General features: G+C 43.3%; 1 protein-coding gene across 4 annotated transcripts in view; it reads left to right on the plus strand.

Moving 5' to 3' along the window:
* LOC126355249 (uncharacterized) overlaps positions 1-18,136 on the plus strand; it is an 85,024-nt gene that overhangs the window by 16,308 nt on the left and 50,580 nt on the right. For 2 of the 4 annotated variants that reach the window (XM_050005529.1, XM_050005530.1), the window contains exon 2: positions 16,719-16,831. The exons of the other annotated variants lie outside the window; for them this stretch is intronic. The gene's annotated coding sequence lies outside the window, so the exon portion shown is untranslated. The remainder of the gene's footprint in view (positions 1-16,718; positions 16,832-18,136) is intronic. 4 annotated transcript variants of the gene reach the window in all.

The following is an 18,136-nucleotide window of genomic DNA, read 5'->3' on the forward strand; positions in this document are numbered from 1 at the left end:
TTATATTCTTCTTGAAGTCAGAGGGTATTTCACCTGTCTCATACATCTTGCTCACCAGCTGGTAGAGTTTTGTCATGACTGGCTCTCCCAATGCCGTCAATAGTTCTAATGGAATGTTGTCTACTCCGGGGGCCTTGTTTCGACTCAGGGCTTTCAGTGCTCTGTCAAACTCTTCACGCAGTATCTTACCTCCCATTTCGTCTTCTTCTACATCCTCTTCCATTTCCATAATATTGTCCTCAAGTACATCGCCCTTGTATAAACCTTCTATATACTCCTTCCACCTTTCTGCCTTCCCTTCTTTGCTTAGAACTGGGTTGCCATCTGAGCTCTTGACATTTATACACGTGGATCTCGTCTCTCCAAAGGTCTCTTTAATTTTCCTGTAGGCAGTATCTATCTTACCCCTAGTGAGATAAGCCTCTACATCCTTACATTTGTCGTCTAGCCATCCCTGCTTAGCCATTTTGCACTTCCTGTCGATCTCATTTTTGAGACGTTTGTATTCCATTTTGCCTGCTTCATTTACTGCATTTTTATATTTTCTCCTTTCATCAATTAAATTCAATATTTCTTCTGTTACCCAAGGATTTCTAGCAGCCCTCGTCTTTTTACCCACTTTATCCTGTGCTGCCTTCACTACTTCATCCCTCAGAGCTACCCATTCTTCTTCTACTGTCTTTCCCCCATTGCTGTCAATTGTTCCCTTATGCTCTCCTTGTAACTCTGTACAACCTCTGGTTCTTTCAGCTTATCCAGATCCCATGTCCTTAAATTCCCATCTTTTTGCAGTTTCTTCAGTTTTAATCTACAGGTCATAACCAATAGATTGTGGTCAGAGTCCACATCTGCCCCTGGAAATGTCCTACAATTTAAAACCTGATTCCTAAATCTCTGTCTTACCATTATATAATCTATCTGATACCTTTTCGTATCCCCAGGATTCTTCCATGTATACAATCTTCTTTTATGATTCTTGAACCAAGTGTTAGCTATGATTAAGTTATGCTCTGTGCAAAATTCTTCCAGACGGCTTCCTCTTTCGTTTCTTAGCCCCAATCCATAATCACCTACTATGTTTCCTTCTCCCCTTTTCCTATTGACGAATTCCAGTCACCCATGACTATTAAATTTTCGTCTCCCTTCACTACCTGAATAATTTCTTTTATCTCATCATACATTTCATCAATTTCTTCATCATCTGCAGAGCAAGTTGGCATATAAACTTGTACTACTGTAGTAGGCATGGGCTTTGTGTTTATCTTGGCCACAATAATGCGTTCACTATGCTGTTTGTAGTAGCTTACCCGCACTCCTATTTTTTTATTCATTATTAAACCTACTCCTACATTACCCCTGTTTGATTTTGTATTTATAAACCTGTATTCATCTGACCAAAAGTCTTGTTCCTCCTGCCACCGTACTTCACTAATTCCCACTATATCTAACTTTAACCTATCCATTTCCCTTTTTAAATTTTCTAACCTACCTGCCCGATTAAGGGATCTGACATTCCACGCTCCGATCCGTAGAACGCCAGTTTTCTTTCTCCTGATAACGACGTCCTCCTGAGTAGTCCCCGCCTGGAGATCCGTATGGGGGACTATTTTACCCCCGGAATATTTTACCCAAGAGGATGTCATCATCATTTAATCATACAGTAAAGCTGCATGTCCTCGGAAAAATTATGGCTGTAGTTTCCCCTTGCTTTCAGCCGTTCGCAGTACCAGCACAGCAAGGCCGTTTTGGTTAATGTTGCAAGGCCAGATCAGTCAATCATCCAGACTGTTGCCCCTGCAACTACTGAAAAGGCTGCTGCCCCTCTTCAGGAACCACATGTTTGTCTGGCCTCTCAACAGATACCCCTCTGTTGTGGTTGCACCTACGGTACGGCCATCTGTATCGCTGAGGCACGCAAGCCTCCCCACCAACGGCAAGGTCCATGGTTCATGGGGGGGCATAATGGATTATATGCAACAAATTATGTGAGAGAAAATATGCATTGTGATTCTGTAACTAAAATATATAATTCTCTGATAAGTAGTTTGAGATATACTCTAATATGAGGCTTTTGTACAATAAAAACTTACTTTCTCACTGATGAGTTTCCCCACAATATGGCTCCCTATGACATTAGTTAATGTATCCTTCCAAGGCTTGCAGTTTTAAAAGGAGACAGAACTGGGCTGTTTAAGGATCTCTAAAATGTGTATTTCATTCCGTTTCAGTTATCAGTACGTATTCCACTAAAATTGAAGAATTTTCCACGATTTAAATTTATCTATTGTGTTGTACTCCTTGAGCAGCAGAAATGAGTAAGCTGTGTCTTATTAAATTTAAGAGGAGGATAATTCAGCGGAAATTCAGCCCACAATCCCTCTAAATATGGTACTTACAATTTCATTTGTTGCTTCATGTCTACTGGCAATGGTTATAATCCTATGATATGCAAAACGAATTAATTCTACTTGATGTATTGATTGGAAGATCGTTAATACTTAATGAGAAACTGATCCTTGTGGAACTTCATTAATGACCTCCTCCTAATCAAGAAAATATGCCATGTGTACAGTTGATGATTCTGTCTGTGAATCATGATGTAAGACAAAGCAACTACAAAGCCCTCCAACATCATTGTCCAATGATGTGTTAAGATGAGAAACAGTCTGGAGTATCATGTTGTACCATTACCCAGTGTGTGGAATTGCTTGTGTCCCAGTTCACTCACATAATAAAGATAATCGAGCCAGAATTTGAAACAAAAATGGGACTGTTTGGGTTTTTCAGAATTTAGTAGGCATGAATCTACCATTGTAAAAATTTTATCATTGTGACTTTGGAATAATTTAGATAACGAAAAGTTCAAAATACCCCATATGGCAAAAAAATTAAGGCACATAGAAAGGGAGAAGGAAGCGAAATGAAACTTCATGGGTTCAGATGGTATGTGATATAGTCAAATTTACAAAGAACTTGGAAGTATGAGCATACTTATCAGCATAACGTTGCAGCTCCTCTGCTCTGGATGCATTCACTTATTTGGTTGGAAAGGGTTTCATAAAGCCATTGCATCTTCTTCTGAGGCAAGGTGAGCCACAGTGTTTTTACCTCGTCTTCGATATCTTGGACAGTGGCACCAGAACGGAGTCAACGTCGACGCTGCTCCCATACATGTTCTAACAGGGACAGATTTGGGGACCTTGCTGCCCACATAAGTAAGTATCACAATGCTGCCGCATGAGAGATAACACGTGAGGGCGAAGGGCTTTCGTGTGCTGTCAGACTTCTTCCAGTCACTACCAGCCGTAACCTGAAGTCATGTTCGATGAATCCCATACCATGGCGCTAGGTATGACACCGCTGTGGCTTTCCAAGACATTGAAAGAACGGGGCTGCTCACCATGTCGCCGCCATACTCGCCGACGATAGTCAACTTAGGTAAAGGACTCACTGGTGGCCAACTCTTTCTACTCCTAGAATGAAGGCTTTCACAGCAGGGTAATATACCGGGTGATCAAAAAGTCAGTATAAATTTGACAACTGAATAAATCACGGAATAATGTAGATAGAGAGGTACAAATTGACGCATATGCCTGGAATGACATGGGGTTTTATTAGAACCAAAAAATACAAGCGTTCAAAAAATGTCCGACAGATGGCACTTCATCTGATCAGAATAGCAATAATTAGCATAACAAAGTAAGACAAAGCAAAGATGATGTTCTTTACAGGAAATGCTCAATATTTCCACCATCATTCCTCAACAACAGCTGTAGTCGAGGAATAATGTTGTGAACAGCACTGTAAAGCATATCCGGAGTTACTGTGAGGCATTGACGTCGGATGTTGTCTTTCAGCATCCCTAGAGCTGTCTGTCGATCACGATACCCTTGCGACTTCAGGTAACCCGAAAGGCAACAATCTCACGCACTGAGGTCTGGGGACCTGGGAGGCCAAGCATGACGCAAGTGGCGGCTGAGCACACGATCATCACCAAACGACGCGCGCAAGAGATCTTTCACGCGTCTAGCAATACTCTGTTGTTTTTTTTCGGTTCTAATAAAACACCATGTCATTACAAGCATTTACCTCTCTATCTACATTATTCCGTGTTTTATAAAGCTTTCAAATTTATACTGACTTTTTGATCACCCGGTAGCTGCTGGTAAACCTTTCGAGATTTTAGGTCGTGGTCCAAGACGTTTCGTCCACTCGGCAAGACTCAGCGGTAGAGCGCCTCTGAAGATGTCCAGCGCAGTCGTGGGCGAAACGTCAGGAACAGAAGAGTTTCTTGGACCGCAACCTCACATCCCGGAAAGTTTACCAGCAGCTCTTTCTACTCCACTGATGCATTTAATATCAGAACTGACTGATTTATGTACGTTACTAATAATATCAAATAATTCTGCGCAAATTCAATGTTGTAATGCGATCACTGGAAATAAGTTTTGTAAAAATATTTTTCTATTTCATGATGCATGGCTACAACAGCCTAAGAATTATATGTATTTCACTGTATTGAACATATGCATTGTTGTGGCAAGTTTATTACTACCTTTTAAATGAAAATATGTTTGAGATTGTTTTTAGCTTACTCCTCATTCATTGGGAGCATTTCACTTAGGATGTGCGGAAGGCACATTAGCGTATCTGTTGTTCTTTGTGAATATATATTGTGTATTCTTGTTTCTGAAATTTTCTGTATCTTGCAGGATATCCTCACTATGTTTCTATTGGAACGAAAAGTATATCTAACCTTCAGTGATCCTACCTTGTGACGGTGAGTTGTGGTCGACAGGAAATATCCCAATGCCCCAGAAATCTGATTGTTAGATTCGACCAGCCGGCTGTATGTAGATCCACAATGGAACCTCTTTGAAACTCTGTCAGCACTTGATAACGCTGTCTCTCACATGCATATGACATAACCATGACCTTCAGTGATCAGCAACTGACGCTTTTACGGCTGTTACATACAGTAGTAGGCCTGGTAACAATACTAAACAGGGACAACATCAAAGCACTCCGAAGGCCGCTGCCTATCACAGAAAATTGCAAATCTAAACATTTACATACGTGCAAATGGTGTGTACGTGTATGAAGCGCACTGACATCCGATGACTTCTGTGCGCTTCGCTTTTTGTCAAGCATTGTAACTATATAAAATAGTGTGAAACCATGTCTTCTAATAACTGTTACCTTAAACTTTATGGCATCCTCTGAGTTTTTCGTGCCGGTAGTCCGTTATGCAAAGTAGTCAGTGTATATTCAATAGAATATAAGTCTGAAGATGGCAGATGATCACCAAACTCCAGTGATGATGATTTTATGTGGCATAAAACAGTAAGATGAAGGGTAAAATTTCAGACTGATCAAGTGAAGTTTGGGCTTCTGCCCGAATCTCAGTCCAATGTTGAAATGTTCAAATGTGTGTGAATTCCTAAGGGATCAAACTACTGAGGTCCTCGGTCCCTAGACCTACACACAATTTAAACTAACTAAAACTAACCTATGCTAAGAACAATACACACCCGAGGGGGGATTCGAACCTTCGGTGGGAGGGGCCACGCAATTCGTTACATGGCGTCTCAAATCACGTGGCCACTCCACGCGGTGAATCTCGGTCACCTACCGTATCAGAAAGAAAATACACTCCTGGAAATGGAAAAAAGAACACATTGACACCGGTGTGTCAGACCCACAATACTTGCTCCGGACACTGCGAGAGGGCTGTACAAGCAATGATCACACGCACGGCACAGCGGACACACCAGGAACCGCGGTGTTGGTCGTCGAATGGCGCTAGCTGCGCAGCATTTGTGCACCGCCGCCGTCAGTGTCAGCCAGTTTGCCGTGGCATACGGAGCTCCATCGCAGTCTTCGACACTGGTAGCATGCCGCGACAGAGTGGACGTGAACCGTATGTGCAGTTGACGGACTTTGAGCGAGGGCGTATAGTGGGCATGCGGGAGGCCGGGTGGACGTACCGCCGAATTGCTCAACACGTGGGGCGTGAGGTCTCTACAGTACATCGATGTTGTCGCCAGTGGTCGGCGGAATGTGCACGTGCACGTCGACCTGGGACCGGACCGCAGCGACACACGGATGCACGCCAAGACCGTAGGATCCTATGCATTGCCGTAGGGGACCGCACCGCCACTTCCCAGAAAATTAGGGACACTGTTGCTCCTGGGGTATCGGCGAGGACCATTCGCAACCGTCTCCATGAAGCTGGGCTACGGTTCCGCACACCGTTAGGCCGTCTTCCGCTAACGCCCCAACATCGTGCAGCCCGCCTCCAGTGGTGTCGCGACAGGCATGAATGAAGGGACGAATGGAGACGTGTCGTCTTCAGCGATGAGAGTCGCTTCTGCCTTGGTGCCAATGATGGTCGTATGCGTGTTTGGCGCCGTGCAGGTGAGCGCCACAATCAGGACTGCATACGACCGAGGCACACAGGGCCAACACCCGGCATCATGGTGTGGGGAGCGATCTCCTACACTGGCCGTACACCTCTGGTGATCGTCGAGGGGACACTGAATAGTGCACGGTACATCCAAACCGTCATCGAACCCATCGTTCTACCATTCCTAGACCGGCAAGGGAACTGTTCCAACAGGACAATGGACGTCCGCATGTATCCCGTGCCACCCAACGTGCTTTAGAAGGTGTAAGTCAACTACCCTGGCCAGCAAGATCTCCGGATCTGTCCCCCATTGAGCATGTTTGGGACTGTATGAAGCGTCGTCTCACGCGGTCTGCACGTCCAGCACGAACGCTGGTCTAACTGAGGCGCCAGGTGGAAATGACATGGCAAGCTGTTCCACAGGACTACATCCAGCATCTCTACGATCGTCTCCATGGGAGAATAGCAGCCTGCATTGCTGCGAAAGGTGGATATACAATGTACTAGTGCCGACATTGTGCATGCTCTGTTGCCTGTGTCTATGTGCCTGTGGTTCTGTAATTGTGATCATGTGATGTATCTGACCCCAGGGACAATGAATTCACGGTTATCTTATTTCAATTTCCAGGAGTGTAGTTGTAAATGAATGAGACAAACCAATGCGAAACAAGCCAAAGGTCATTTTGTTAGTCCATCATCTGGGTCAAAGTGGACGCTAATCTGACACAACACGAATATCTCAGCTTCCACTGGTATTTTCGTATTATGGGAAACAGTGTGTTGTACGTATCAACTACGCAGGAACGCCGAACAGGTTTCACGGAAGTGGCTTACAATTTCGACGGTGGGGGTGGACACAGAGATAGCCCTGGCCGTGCCAGAAGGAAATCCACCAGAAAGCAGTCAGAGCGGTGCTGCTCCTGCCGCTGTTACATAAGACGCCAGCCTCCGGTTTGCAACAGACGCTGCCTCTTCGTCAACTTCAGCTTTTCCGTTATGAGACCGCTTCCATTGCGTGTTAGAAGCCCTAATGACGCCCAAGTGCAGTTACCGCGACCGCTTGCTCAAGTAATTGAAATGCTGTTGCGACATCTGTAATAATCATATCTTTTAAGAGCGGGAGCAGAAGCAACACCTGAAACTATTTGCAGAATAAGAAGATAACACATCAGAGATTAATTACGCTAAGAAAAAGTAGTGCACAGGCAGCTCTAAAACGGTTAGTAATCAGTTTCTGCAGTTACACACTTACTTACTTAAGACGAAACATTCTTTTGAAGTGGAAGACATCTCCTGGCTGCTTTGAAGCGGCTCGCCAACGTTTCTCTCTGTATTAACATTTACATCTCAGAACATCAGCTACATTCAACGTCTTCAATAAATTTGTGTAAACAGTGTGTCTCTCGTAAGGGTCTTCAGTACGGAACCGCACGTCTGCTACGGTCGCAGGTTCGAATCCTGCCTCGGCCATGGATGTGTGTGATGTCCTTAGGTTTGTTAGGTTTAAGTAGTTCTAAGTTCTAGGGCACTGATGACCTCAGATGTCAAGTCCCATAGTGCTCAGAGCCATTTGAACCATTCGTAAGGGTCGTAAGGTGCATTTTGGCTGGTGTTTCGACAGATATTTGCGGTTTCCTTTCAGCGGTGTGCAACTGGAGTCAAACCAAACAAATACTGTTGATCATGTCTTTCATGAGACGTTCAGTGTCGAAGGAGAGCACCGGTATGTTCCCCGTTATGTACAAGATAATTTTTAAAGCGAAATTTTACGTGCGCATTCGATAGAACGGTCCCAAATTAACCTATTGTGATATTCATTTTATCGGTATGTATTAACAAGGGCACGAAAACACAAAACATCAGCAGTTTTCCAGCAACCACAGCATTTACCTGGCCTGCACTGACTGGCACCGTCGAGTAACAGCGCTGCTCAGTCGCAGCTCCAGTACTGTTCTTCCTTCAGTTTTAATTTCCCTGTAAACATATTTCTGTATAATGAATATGAGATTATATTAATTTGGGACGGATGTACCAAATGACAACGAAAAATTCCAATTTAATTCATTTGTTAGTGACGGGAAACAAGCAGCAGATTTTCGTCTACACTAGGCCTCTCATAAAGACGTCATGAGTAGTATTTCTTTGGTGTGGCTCTAGATATATAACGTAAAAACTGAACTGCAGATATCTGCCGAAACAGCAGAGAGGTTTATCCTGACGACTCTTAGAAGCAAATCCTTATCTCCGTCTTCCCCTATAATTTGTTCTCTACACAGTCCTTGTAGGTCCACGAAATATGTGGCACATTTTATTAACGGATGCATTATCACATCCCTTCTTTTAGTTTTCCACACATTCCTTTCCTCACTGATTCTGCAGAGAATCTCCTCGTTTCTTATCTTACGCTCTATTTAATTTTCAATGTCCTTCTGTACCCTAGTCTAGGGAGCCGGGACGGTAGCTCAGCGTGTTCAGTCAGAGAAGCACTAGCCCTCTGTAATTAAAAAAAAAAAAAAAGCGAGTAAAGGAAATAACTATCAACTTGAACAGATGTCCTGTGACGTCCTTCCAGACCAAACGCAACAAATGATACCGAACAAAATGAAAGTTATTCATAATCAAGATGTCTTCAATCCCTGGTTCTAATCCCGCCACAGCTTAAATTTTGATTTTAATCAGCATTAGTGGCCGAAGACTTCCGGCATAAGAAGTTACCCCTCATTCTGCCAACGGCCCTGTCAAAGAGGGTGGAGGAGCGGACAGAGGTTCTGGACACTCTCTTGTCCTACGGGTGGGAAACTGCTCCTAAAGGCGAAAGAATCATCAACGATCAGCGGCATGAGGATGCAGAAGCAATGGAAACCACTGCATTAAAGACACGTAGCATGTGGCCTCTAATTGAAGTAGTGTCGTGATGATCTCTTCATTGACAAAATTTTCCGGAATAGACCCAAATTCGGATCTCCGGGAGGGGACTGCCAAGGGGAAGGTTACCATGAGAAATAGATTGAATAATCAACGAAAGGATAACATTCTACGAGTCGGGGCGTAGAATGTCTGAAGCTTGAACGTGGGAGGGAAAATAGAAAATCAGAATCTCAATCTAGGTACAGTAGGGGTCAGTGAAGTGAAGTGGAAAGAAGACGAGGATTTCTGCACAGATGAGTATAGGGTAATATCAACAGCAGCAAAAAAATTATAACGGGAGTAGGATTCGTTATGAATAAGAAGGTAGTGCAGAGATTATGTCACTGTGAACAGTTCATTGATAGGATTGTTCTTATCTGAATCGACAGGAAACGAACACAGACAACGATAGTTCAGGTATATATTCCGACGATGCAAGCTGAAGGTGAAGAAATAGAGAAAGTTTATGAGGATATTGAAAGGGTATTACAATATGTAAAGGGATATGAAAACCTAATTGTCATGGAAGACTGGAATGCATTTGTAGGGGAAGGAGTAGAAGAACAGGTTACAGGAGAACATGGGCTTCTCACAAGGAATAAAAGAGGGGAAAGAATAATTGAGCTCTGTAAGAAGTTTCAGCTAGTAATAACGAATATGCTCTTCAAGAATCAGAAGAGTAGGAGGTATACGTGAAAAAGGCCAGGTGATACGGGAAGATTTCAGTTAGATTACATCATGGTCAGACAGTGATACCGAAAGCAGATACTGGATTATAAGGCGTAACCAGGAGCGGAAATAGAATCTGATCACAATATAGTAGTGATGAAGAGTAGGCTGAAGTTTAACACATTAGTCAGGCAGAATCAATGCGTGAAGAAGTGGTAAACGGAAACACTAAGGTATGACGAGATACGCTTGAAGTTCTCTAAGGCTATAGATACAGCAATAAGGAATAACTCAGTAGGCAGTACAGTTGAAGAGGAATAGACATCTCTCGAAAGGGCCATCACAGAAGTTTGGAAGGAAAACTTAGATACAAAGAAGGCAACTGTGAAGAAACTATGGGTAACAGAAGAAATACACCAACTGATCGATGAAAGGCGGAAGCACAAAAATGTTCGGGGAAACTCAGGAATAGGGAAACACAAGTCGCTGAGGAATCAAGTAAATAGGAAATGTAGGGAAGCTAAGACGAAATGGCTGCAGGAAAAAGTGAAGAAATCGAAAAAGAAATGATTGTTGGAAGGACAGACTCAGCACCTTCGGTGACATTAAAAGCAAGGGTAGTAACATTACGAGTGCAACGAGAATACCACTGTCAAATGCAGAGGAAAGAGCAGACATCTGGAAGGAATACATTCAAAGTCTCCACGATGGGAAAGATTTGTCTAATGTTATAAAAGAAGAAACAGGAGTCGACTGAGAAGAGATAGGGGATCCACTATTAGAATTTAAAAAACCTTAGGAGGACCTAAGATCAAATAAGGGAGAAGGGATGGATATCATTCCATCAGAATTTCTAAAATCGTTGGGACAAGTGGCAATAAAATGACTATTCACGTTGGTGTGTTGACTGTGTGGGTCTGGCGACATACCTTCTGACTATTGGAAAAATATCGTTCACACAATTCCGAAGACGGCAAGAGCTGACAAGTGCGAGAATTATCGCACAATCAGCTTAAGAGCTCATGCATCCCAATTGCTTACTAGAATGATACACAGAAGAATGGAAAAGAAAATTGGGGTTGCGCTAGATGAGGATCAACTTGGCTGTAGGAAAAGTAAAGGCATCAGAGAAGCAATTCGGACGTTGAAGTTAATAATGGAAGCAAGACTAAAGAAAAATCAAGGCACGTTCATAGGATTTGTCGACCTGGAAAAAGCGTTTGTCAATGTAAAATGGTGCAAGATGTTCGAAATTCTGAGAAAAGTAGGAGGTAAGCTGGAGGGAGAGACGTGTCATATACAATATGCACAACAGCGAAGAGGGAATAATAAGAGTGGACGTCCAAGAACGAAGTGTTCGTATTAAAAAGGGTGTAAGACAACGATGAAGCCTTTCATCCCTACTGTTCAATCTGTACGTTGAGGAAGCAATGATGGAAATAGAAGAAAAGTTCAGGAGCGGAAATAAAATTCAAGGTGAAAGGACATCAATGATACGATTCGTTGATGACATTGCTATCCTGAATGAAAGTCAAGAAAAATTACATGATCTGCTGAACGGAATGAACTGTCTAATGAGTACAGGGTATGGGTTGAGAATAAATCGTAGGAAGACGAAGGTAATCATAAGTAGTAGAAATGAGGACTGCAAGAAATTTAACATCAGGATTGATGGTCACGAAGTAGATGAAGTTAAGGAATTCTGCTACCTAGGCAGTAAAATAACCAAAGACTGATGGAGGAAGCAGGAAATCAAAAGCAGACTAGCAATGGCAAAAAGGGAATTCGTGGCCAAGAGAAGTCTACTAACATCAAATGTCGGCCTTAATTTGAGGAAGATATTTCTGATAGGAGTACAGCATTGTACGGTAGTGAAACATGGACTGTGGGAAAACCGGAGCGGAATATAATCGAAGCATTTGAGATGTGATGCTACAGAAGAATGTTGAAAATTAGGTGGACTGATAAAGTAGGAATGAGGAGGTTCTGCGCAGAATCGGAGAGGAATCGAATACTTGGAAAACACTGATAAGAGAAGGGACAGGATGATAGGACATCTGTTAAGACATGGGGGAATGACTTCCGTGGTACTAGGGGGAGATGTAGAGGGCAAAAACAGTAGAGGAAGACAGAGGTTGCAATACATCCAACAAATAATTGAGGACATAGGTTGCAAGTGCTACTCTGAGATGAAGAGGTTAACACAGGAGAGGGATTTGTGGCGGGCCGCATCAAACCAGTCAGAAGGCTGATGACCAAAAAACAAAACAAAAAATTCTTCTGTTATACCACATCTCAAACACTTCAAAGTCTCATATTTCGTCGTCGTCGCTAATCTATTGATTTAATTCCGCTGACTGAACATTGTTTTTAACATTTACTGTAGATATTTCTATCAAATGCAATACAGCTATCATCAGTCATAATGTCTATTTTATTTGCAGACGTTTATGGCAGAATGTAAACAGAAATAATCATTGTCATCTCATATCCGATGCCTTGTTAATTCATGTTCATGATCTCGCAGCATTTACACTGTAAACTACATTGGAAATGTACCGCTAAACATGTTGATATGCCTAGAGCATCGTCAGTGTAAATGACTACTCACATAGCAGAACTTACACTGTCGTCTCACATTAAGGTGACTTCATGTAAAAAGCTCGAATTACCACTTCTTGAGCCACGGACCGCTACAAGACGTGCAGTAAGAGAGTCAATGACATTCTGCATGGTACCTTGTTGACTACAGTGCCGTGGTCAACTGCTCTAGGTGTATCTGTTGAGGGTCCATGGCGTCAACAGCCCGATCGAAGCAGTCCCACAGATTCTCTGCTGGACTTAAACCCGGGGAATTTGGTGGCTAGGGGAGTACAGCAGTCACAACCTGCTGTTCTTCGAACCACGCACATGCACTCAGAACTACATGACACGCAGTCCTGCTACTAGATACCACTGTGCCAAGGAAGAGCAAAAAGTATGTAGGGATGGACATGGTCCCCATGGATAGATGCTTACTTTCATTCATTCATTGTGCCATTTAGAATGAAAAAGAGCACCCAGGGAAAACATGATAAAGATTCCGCATACAATAGTGCTCCCTCCTCCGGCCTGGATCCTTCCGACGATTGCGCATTTGCCATTGATCTGCTGGAGCGTAAAAGGTGGTTCATGTGGAAAGGCAGCTGTCATCATTCAGTGAATGTCCAGTTGCGTTATTAGCCTGCAGACTTCAGCCTCTATTTTCGACGAAAAGCAGGCGACACAGGTGCGTAAATGTCGCATCAGCTGCGAAGGCCCATACGCAGCAACTGTCACTGAACAGCTGTTGCGGAGTCTCTCTGGGTGGTCAGTTGCTCAAAAGCTGCACTCCTATTTCTTACAAAGGAAATTCTCTCTATGATTACACACTAGCAATAAACGATAGCTACACTAATTACACGATCTACAAGAAAATATCAGAAGATTCCAGTGAGGTATCCTGGCATGGTCGCCATATGAAACGTCCTCTTAGAAAAATTATACAAGACTGTGCTTAAGCTGACACACTATATTCTTTAGCGCAACGCAATCTGACTTCCAATAATCCCTACAAAAGAATGGCCCTGACTAACATTAACCTATACCTTTCACAAATCACTTACCTCACAAAAGTATTTGTTACTCGAACTAGTGCAATACAGCGATTGCCACTACTGCCAGCTAAATAAAAGATTCAAACTAGTGAAGGCACTAACTACTGGTAGGCACAGTTAGCAAATGAAAGATTTCAATAGAGAACAAACACAGTATTTACCTCAATAGTGTTCAAAAGTCATAATGTATATAGCAGTTCATGGCAATTCATGATATACAGTCTTACAAATTTCAAAACTCCGCCATCTCTCTCCCCACATCCACCACTGCTGGCGGCTCACCTCCAACTGCGCAACACTACGCGCTATTAACAGCCAACAGCCCAACACTTCAATGGCAGACAACAATGCAAACTAGCCACAGACTGCGCACACCACAGCCAGTGATTTTTCGTACAGAGCGCTAAGTGGCGTTACCAATATAAAAAACCTAAACAGCCTACTTACATAACAACGGCATTGTTTTCAGAGTCCCCCCACAGGCTTCATCTATCTCTCACTGCTAGTGTTGCTACCTGCGGTCTGTGAGTGGTTACTAAGCGCTGTCTTCGAACATAAGTGGTAGTCACATTAATGCGAGCTAACCACGAATTTCTAGTATAATATACCCGACGTAGTTCAGATTACATGCGGTGCAGGGTAGCCGTGCGGTCTATGGCGTCTTGTCACGGTCAGAGCTGCTCCCTCCGTCGGAGGTTCGAGTCCTCCCCCGGGCCTGGGTTTGTGTTGTCCTTAGAGTAAGTTTGTTTTAGTTCGATTAAATAGTGTGTAAGCTTAGGGACCGATGGCCTCAGCAGTTTGGTCCCTTAAGATCTTATCAAAAATTTACAAAATCAAACATGCGAAAACACACCTGGACGTTTTAATCGGAGGTGACAACGATCGGGGGAGCAACAACGAAGATTGTTTTGAAGTTCATTTTGAGTATAAATTGATAATTTACTTTGCGTATTCTGATGTGATAAAAAGTAAAAGTTGAGGCTACGCTCCCTTACGCGGTCACAGAATTTTCTTGCTGAGCACAATGCAGAACAAGACGATGTTCTTTATCTTAATGAATACACTAACCAAATAGCTCCAACATGTATGACTTTCTAGTAAAGGAATTGTTAATTGTTTGATGTAAATTCTCTGGATGCGTAAATCAGAATCACGGTTTCTGACATACAGCTCATTTCTTAAAGAAGTAATTTAGGGCAGTGCATTAGTAGTGCTGTCATTTGTATTCAGGCGTGTCATGTGGAAAGATGTCCAATATGATTCTGGGCCGCGCGGAGTAGCCGAGCGGTCTGAGGCGCCTTGTCACGGTCCATGCGGCTCCCCCCGTCTAGGGTTCGAGTCCTCCCTAGGGCATGAGTGTGTGCGTCGTTCTTAGCGTAAGTTAGTTTAAGTTAGATTAAATAGTATGTAGGCTTAGGGACCGATGACCTCAGCAGTTTGGTCCCATAAGACCTTACCACAAATTTCCAAATTCCAAATTACAGTACAAGGAATATGCTGTGGACACTACTCTCAGTTCGCTTCATTTTTCGGTCACCTGAGGAGGAACCCTTTCAACTGCCGTTACGTACGCAGTTGAGCCACAGCGAATTCATCTCGACCCACGGGCGAGCTTGCACGCCGCCTAGGGACGTTGCGATTAGGTGCCGCGGTGGGGAATCACACTAACGACGATACAGACCGCAGATGAAGAAATCTACTTACATAAGCGACTTCGTAAAAGGTCAGATTGTTATGGCCCAGCGCCTAGAGACGAGCATCTTGGAAACAGCGAAGATTAACGCCTGGCCACGTGCTACAGTCGTGAGCAACTATGGAAAATGGCTGCAGGGCATAAAACCACGAGCAGGCGACAAGGTGTAGTACGGGGCTTCATCGCAGTTTGTGAAGCTTATGTCAAGATTACTCGTGCTGTAAAGGAGGACAGGCTGCGATCTGCGGCAGATCTGACGAGAGAGAGTACGATAATGGTGCCGACACAAGTGTTTCGGTGCATACCATTCAGCACACACTGTTGAACATGGGGCTCCACAGCAGACGACCCATCGAAAATGGACGGTGGATCAGTGAAGAGGTATCGACGTGTCTGATGAATCACGTCTCTTGTTACTCCAGTTCGACGGTCTTGTCCAGATAGCCCCCTGAACAGCTACTCTGACCATGCGGCGTGCCACAGACACAGCCAGCTGGGGGCAATATTATGTTATGGGGGAGATTTACTTGGACTTCCATGGGACCTGCGCTACTAATACAAAGGACCATGACTCTGTGCGCTACGTTAACATATCTGTGGAACACCTGCATCACACATTTAATGTCTTTCCAGACGGTGACTGCTCCTTCCAGCAAGATAATTGTCGGTGCCACAAGGTCAGAACGAGCTACAGTGGTTTTAGGAACATGACAGTGAACTCACGTTGATATTCTGGCTGCCTCATCGGAACCCGATGTAACGCATCTGAGACGCTACTCGGGCTTCCACAGGCTGGTAATTTATAGGAACTGTGTGATCTGTGCATGGTCATCTTTAGACACGTACCTCTGGAGACATGTCAAGGATCTGTCGAAATAAAGCCACACAGATTCGCTGCGGTAAAGTGTTTCATAGGTGGACTAAAAAGCTATAAAGCAGATGATAATAATGCTTTGGCTAATCAGTGCATTTCCTACTGAGCACAGCTTGTCTCCTTGATGCCGACGCCTTAAATGTAAGACACGAAAATTATTGCGGCACTCGTCAGCACCTTGTCTGCAGGTACCGAAAACCTGAAATTGTGTTAAAATACTAAATCATCAGGATGTGCTGTTCCTAATAAGAGTGGTGGAGACATGTATTCTCATAAACACTGGCACACTAGAGGAAAGCCACAGGTCATGTCAAAGCAGAAATGAGCGTCATGCACTTGGTGACTGGAGGAAACCAAGGGTAACGTAAGACAACAATCTGGGGAATATAAATTAATGCTCTGGGTGTATTCGGTGGGTGGAAGGTGGTGCACAATAACACTGTATAACATAGTGAACAAGCGATTATCCCGTTAAAGAGCCATGTGCTATTTACTGGCAATAGCAATTATCATTTTTCCGATGTATCTGTACAGGGTGAGGCTCTTAACACCAATCGCCAGTGATGCCTGAGGTTCTACCTGAGGAATACTGAGGAAGAAGACAGCCTGCGCAGAGAGGGGAGGAGAAATTCGAGGATCAACACAAGGTGATTCTATTAACATTACACGTTTATGATTAACCCAAGTACTAGCTGACGTGTGAATCGCACGACACCGTACACACTCAGAGTGACTGCACGTGGAAACGTCGAACGGGTACTCAGAGATCAATAGACTGTTCCAGGTTTTTATAATGTTAAACGGAGTAACACAGACAATACTTCGCATTTGGATGGCCAATCTGGTCATGCAGCAGACATCAGCGTCCAATAGACACTCTTGTTATGATGGTGTCCAAAACCTTGAGGACATCCAAACTGAAGTGCACTGGAGTCTCCTCTTGCCTGAGCCATATGGCGGTGAGAACTGCAAGGAGCACATGTTTTCGTTGTACGTCTCTCAAGATATTAAAGTATGCCGATTGATTCAGTCGTCGCGGTAGCATGCATAGTCAATCAGAAGATTGTAGATAACGTTGCACCATACACTAGGTGTGAAGCCGTGTGTGCTACATTCTGTTAATATATATCACCACTGCTGCTATCTGAGTGTTCTATGTTTCGTTCGTCATATATGACCTCACAACCACCTCCACAAGAAATACATCACTATAGTACGTTCCGTACTTTGCCAACACCTATATTTATTAACCCATGCTTTGTGGAATATACCTTCATATATTTTGGTTCAAATGGCTCTGAGCACTATGGGACTTAACATCTTAGGTCATCAGTCCCCTAGAACTACTAAACCTAACTAACCTAAGGACATCACACACATCCATGCCCGAGGCAGGATTCGAACCTGCGACCGTAGCAGTCGCGCGGTTCCGGACTGCGCGCCTCGAACCGCAAGAAAACCGCGGCCGGCCTTCATATATTTTATGTTACTTTGATCCCAGTAAAAATTCCTTGACATTTGTTAGTAACGCACAGAAACACATATCATATTGATATCTGATAAACTATACAAAATTTTAAATGTCATTAATATTGAACAGCTCAACATTGAATGCTTTTGCAAACAATTCCTGTTATCACTAAAGCTATGTAGGAGAAATGGAACTTACCCCCTTCAATATATCACTCCTTTCCCTGTGGCTCTGATAGTCTACGTCTGAGTTTCTTTTTTTCTAATAGTAATAATAATAATAATAATAATAATAATAATAATAATAATAATAATGATAATAGATATAATAATTATTAAGCTTCTGCTCATTGTTCACAATGAAACAGACAAGTCACTTCGAAAGAGATGTTTAGATTTTACATAATTTCACAAGTTGTGGCGTTGTCGCGAATAAAACAGTGAGCCGTATATAGAATAAGTTTCCTTTAATTTACGTCTTT

This window comes from Schistocerca gregaria, chromosome 3 (assembly GCF_023897955.1).
Source record: "Schistocerca gregaria isolate iqSchGreg1 chromosome 3, iqSchGreg1.2, whole genome shotgun sequence".
In the NCBI taxonomy this organism is placed as follows: Eukaryota; Metazoa; Arthropoda; class Insecta; order Orthoptera; family Acrididae; genus Schistocerca; species Schistocerca gregaria.